Source organism: Phyllopteryx taeniolatus, chromosome 19 (genome assembly GCF_024500385.1).
Source record: "Phyllopteryx taeniolatus isolate TA_2022b chromosome 19, UOR_Ptae_1.2, whole genome shotgun sequence".
Classification (NCBI taxonomy): Eukaryota; Metazoa; Chordata; class Actinopteri; order Syngnathiformes; family Syngnathidae; genus Phyllopteryx; species Phyllopteryx taeniolatus.
The window spans coordinates 13,256,870-13,262,920 of record NC_084520.1 but is presented as its reverse complement, the minus strand read 5'-3'; positions in this window follow the sequence as shown (position 1 = coordinate 13,262,920).

Sequence of the window (6,051 nt, the reverse complement as noted above, 5' to 3'; positions counted from 1 at the left end):
TCCCAAGTGCGTCCCCGCTGTTTGTTATTCCCGTCGCCCTGGAACAAGACGGGTAACAGTCAATTCTCAGAGTTGCTGTTAAACTGGCGGCGTTACCATATGTGCGCTATTTCCATAGAGTGACATCCAGCTCAGCAACCCCCTCCTGGATCAAATGGGGACTATTGATCCTGCAGCACTCCATTTCAAGTTAATTGTGCTTGAAATGAGGTGCACATACTCAAGCGTACCTGCGCCTGGAAGGTTTTATTTATTTATATTTGTCAGGGAACCCCTGTGTCAGATCAAGAGAAAGTATTCAATTGGCTCAATCTTGAGGAAAAAAAAAGACATTTCATCTGGACTGGATCTGACTTTGAGTGGGCTCACACAGATGACTGGAACATTTACAGAACATTCTTTCCCAAACTTTTTAAGTCACGTGCCTCCTTCTACACCCCAACAGAGTAAGTGCACCCTTTTCCCCAAGGACAAGCCCCCAACCAAACCATTGCGGCATCCCTCTGGTTTTCATGTTGGTTACACCAAGTAACCAAAATATGGTCTTCGCAGGCAAAACTATATTATTGTTTAAATTGTAACTATAACACAAACGATGATCCCAAAACAGTTGAATATCATTTCAAACTCATCTTAAAACATTCCCCCCAGCCCAAAAAAAACAATTAATGACCAAGTGATCATTTTGGAACTCTCCTTAACTTCCACGAACAACCTAGGCTAAACTTGGCTCGACTCTCAGTCAAGATGTGTCACTTCACTTCCAATGTTCGTTTTTATTTTTGTGAGCGCGGGGCAGGGTGTGTGTGTCAACTCTCTCCGGATGTTGAAGGGGCTGCGTGTCTTTTAAGGAGTTTGGGTAAGGCTGTACCAATCAATGACTGCTTCCCCTACTGTCCGTGGGGCGACATTTCAAGGGAAGAAAACACTTCCGAGGCACCATAGCAGAGCGAAACCCCCTCCCTCTGTTTGTTTCAGAGGCTATTCTTTTCTAATCGTATCTATAAATAAGTGGAAACACTGTAATGGATAGCATTAAACTGGCAGACACACACGCACAGAGGCCAGATTTAATTTGCATGCCAGATTAGCTTGGTCTCGGGTCGGGCCGGCGCCTGAGGGCGGCCTGTTCATTAATAGGATCTAGTCTCTTTATATGCATTAAGTCAATTGAGCCCATACATAATCTGATTTCAGCGATGCTGTGTAAATGTTGAACTGCGCTCCCTTAAGTGCACCGCTGGCGTTATTGCTAGTGGTGGAGGAGCTTGTCTAAGCACCCCATAAATAAATATACGATGGGGAGGGTTGTGCTTTTGCTTCCAAAAATTATCAAAACACAGCATTATTATCGTTAAAAAGGAGCCAGTTTGGTCCAAAAATAGCTTCTTGTTTAACCTCATTGGCACTGCTCCTGTTTTTGTGACTAGTCAATGGATATCAGCTACCATTAGCGGTCAACTCCACTGCTAGTTGTGGTCTAGAAAACTGGTGTAGTTTAATATATTTTTTTTTTAACTTTGCCTGAGTAAAGTTTGACATTGGAATGCCACTCAACGTCTGAGTTACCACTGAATAAAAATGCATAAAAGTTGCATTGCAACTGTGCCTCGCAACTCGCGGGTAGCTAGCTAACAGCTAGCGCGAGCGACTAACGTTAACAGTCGACCTCACTGCCAAGACCTTTGTTAGAAAGTCTGAAATCCGCGCCCTGATTCAGAAAAGTGTGCAGAAAAGTGCGCTGGATTGACAAAATTAAGTACCCAGACATTACAGATTCAGAATTCACAGAACAATGGCACTACAAAATATATATTCGTTCTTTATTTGTGATTTGATATGAGAACTCCGCATTAACGATTCTGTATTGAGTCTTAAGGGATAAAATGTATTCAAAAAAATTCATCAAGGATGCCAATTAATGATTATATTTGTTGTCGGACTGCTGTAGGTCAAGTTAGACATTCATAAACAAAGCAAATACTATAGCTTAATTGCCATTTATGAATTATGTTTGCTCAACTAAAACGCTTTGAAAGTGGAACTCGTAAACTCCGAGTAGCATATCTGACTTCTGAGCAGTCTCAAATGCAGGCCGCTTGTTTTATTCGACAGAGATGGAAAGTGTTGTGTTAGAAATGCTGCCCCCTGTAGTTTTGGCATATACATGACAATACAAATCTACAAATAGCACACCTAAGCTGATTTTTAGTGTTGAGAAAGGAAGGTTGGGTTGTAAAAAAAAGCCCAGTTACAAGGAGAAAATAAATGTAGGTTGGTCCAGATGACCATACAGTATGTTTGGGGAAACTGGCTGGCCAAAGATGAGTAAGGGAAAGACTGCTGAATGCAACCAAAAGACACGGCCAAACATGGGCCAGGTCATGCATGAATAACCTGGCCAAGTCCTGAATTTGCACGCTGTGCACACCCCAGCATCTGTGCCAATGGGTAGCCACACAAATGCCCACAAGACGTTCACTGAGAAGATCTGAGGAAAGCTAAACAGTTTATAAATGGGGGGGGGCTAGAGAAATGTGCCTGAATGTGTAAAAGTCAAAAACAATGCAAAAATCTAAGCAAGCAATTTGACTTTAATCTTTAAAAGTGTCCCATAATGATTTGAATGTCAGTATATTTGTCACTTCTTTCCAAAGCACACAATTGAAGAAAAATCCAATATTTAGTGGAGGGTTCCGACACTTCTATAATCCCCAATTATATTTTGTTCTCCTGTGACACCTCAGTTCCCTCGCTTCTGTTTATATGACTCACAAATATCTAACACTGAACTGTGTAGCATGTCGGTGTGGCCTCATGACTGCAGAAGAGGCTCTTTTACTTTCTGCCCGACTGAGTACGGCATAATGGAGGAGGGGGCTTGAGAGGCGGCGGGCTTAAAGTAGCGCACGCCGTCTTGACAAAGCCCTGGTGGCCTGCTGTGGAGACGGCGGTGCATCCGAGGAGGCTGCCACAAGAAACTCATTTTCAAGAGCGCTCGGCATGCTCTTAAAGCTGTCTAATGGAAGTGCGCACACAGGCTGGACATCAAAAGCACCACGAAGCTTCCACTAAGCAGTGCAATATAGCGCAATTTGCTAGGAATTTCTTTTGGAGTTTCCTATTATGAAAAGTTGTGACTGGAACTCGGTAAATGATCTGGAGCTCTTTTGTTGCAGCAGTGGTAGCCTACCTCTGGTACCTCGAAGGGAGGAACTGGAATCACCCTAGTTAGTTGATTTCTTGACTGAGGAAAGGCAATTCAACAGCTTGAGCTTGAGAACACAAAAGTATTCAATTCTCCAATTGTTGATCCTGCTTCACCTTCAGGAATTTTGATTTCGAAAGTTGGTTTGCAAGGCACGTTCTATAAGGATGCAATTAGAATTAGGTAGCTTGTGAACAATGACTGATGTGTTCCGCTCAGAATTTTTTATATAAAACAAAAGTCGCACTCACTTGGGACCACCCCTGGCCACAAATCTTCCAATTGCCTCAACTTAGATTTCCCTGCTACTTACCATTGGGTGGTCCTGCTATCCACTCTTTAAATCTGCAAGTATCTTTTTTTTTTAAAATAATTATTATTATCGGATTTCAAAGAATAGCAGAAGTTCCTTGTAGCCGAGTTTAGACTGTGGGTCTGATAGGGACCTAGGCATATGGATGATTGGGGATCATTCAGCCAAGTTCCCCTGGTCTGGCCCCAGGACCACCTAACGTGCAGCGAGGAGGGGTATTACTTTTTAGATGACAGTGCTTCCCCCATACTCCCCGTCCCCTCTGAGACCTTACAGTGGCCAAGCATAAAGCGGGGTTTCACGAAGCCTGCGCTTATCGGGCTTTTGAAACTATGTGAAACATGCCTAGGAACAAAAGGCCGTCTCTCAGCCTCGAGAGCCGGCCCAGAGGATCTTTTTCAGCAACCACAGATTGGTCTGTGTTTTCTTAATTGACAAACCCTGGGCACATTGGCAGGGAGCCCAAGGTCCTTTTAGGTGCACCACCTTTCAGCGGGAAACCCGTCCGCTGTGTGCTTCGTTTCATGGAGGTCTTTCAAGTCTGGGTCATGATGACTCTCTAAGGTGCATTCCTGATGCACCTGCATGGAAAAAGGAATCCTCACTGTCAGACTCAAGAGTTAAAGAGTCAGTGTTGTTCCCTTCAGATATTGTACGGTATGGTTTCCAGATATATACAGGGCGTTCCCAGACTCTACAAGTCAAGGGTCCAAAGCCTACCTTAGAGCATTCTTCCAGTGATAAAAGCGTGCACTCCTAAAAGGTATGCTGCACATATCACATTACGCTGTCAATCAAGTCACACGGTCCAGTGAGTAGTGAGCGAAACCTTAAAATATTCTCACAGAACATCCTTAACGACAGTCTGAAGAAAGCACACCCTCGTCTGGCCAGATGGGGTAGCGTGTCCTTGTGTTCCGCACTCAATCAAGTCTGTAAGTTGGAAGGGTTCACTGTTAAACTCCGAATAACATGGAATACCAAAGCTCATTGAACGAATAACATTGTTCACATACTGACAGATGGGACTCCAAATAGATCATCTTCGCCATTTAGGTTAAAGGTGAAACAGCTCCGAGAAGAAGTCCAACTGCCTTTTATTTATGTTGCCCACGACCTGCAGATGGCAGAGAATCCACAAAGACGATGTACTGGTACTGCAAACAGCCACATCAATCTGAGACTTGAGGCTTCCATATCTGAAGTCCCGATGATCCACTCAATCTTATCTGCCGTGCAATGTTGGTGAACGGCTTTCAGGGGCTCAAACCTGCGGATGGCAGTTGATCCCCTGTGGATATTAGCGGGCTGTTGAAGACAGGCCAAGCTAGTTCCATGAGTAGAGCGGGATAGCGCACTTCCCCCTGGAATCTCATCTGATCCACAAGTAGCATGACCATTCCTCTTTAGGAAGCTCCCTTTCTTTGGAAAGCATGATCTGGGGGGCACAACCTCCCAGCCATGCGCTAAAGCTGCTTGGTTAATGAAGTCACTGCAAATTGGGCCGGGGTACTAATTCAGACTGGCGTCTCCTGGACCCCCTTTGCCCGTGGAGATGTGTTTCATTTAGCCTTATCAGCGACTCCGTCACGTGGATTTACACACGGACGACTCCCTCTCACCCTATCAACGCTTTAATGCGAACTTTGTTCACGTCAATAATGCTCAGGTGGAAAGCCGCTGTGTTGTCTTTTGTGCATTTGTGGCTCAATGCTTCTCCGAGGTAGAGTACAAAATGACAGATGTCATATTGCCTTTGAATTTTGTGACAGCCATATACTAAATTGTAAAAGTGAGGAGGAACTACGTTTGAACGCCAACATTTGTCATGAGGAAGATTGAGTGAATGATGAAAGCTTCACAAGATGTGAATTGTGATTATAGCTCAATGCTGACCTCTGGTGGCAAGAGGACAACAGCTCAACAGCCCATGCTCAAAGAGGTATTTAGTAGGATGTACAAAAACAAAGGCAGTCGATGCTTGATCTTATTATTATTTTATTTTTTTTTGACATTTTAAAGGTTGAATATAGCATGTCAAAATAGGGACGTTTACTATGAACAGAAGCTTTTAATTTTTATACAACCTCATACACACACATACACACATATATATATATATATATATATATATATATATATAAAGACATTGAATAGCGCAGTTTAGTTAGAAGGCAAATTGCTGTAGATGTAAATGGTGAAATTGGTGTGAATTTTGAAGGAAACACAAACAAATCCACTTTAAAGGCTTTGCTGGTTTCATATACAGTATCGAGTGAACGTACAGAAAGTCTCATTCACCAATGGAATTGGGAGGAAGTGTGACAATATGAAAATGAACTCAATTTGCCACACATTAGGGACTTAAGAGTATGTCAGAACCTCTGAAAACATACTATGTACGACTTTATTCAGATAAGAGAGGAGAAGAAGAAAAAACTTGGGACTAGAAATTAGAAATTCATTTACTGAAACTGCATTTAGTTTTCATGACTGTTTGTTTATGGTCATGTACATTATGCCACCTCAA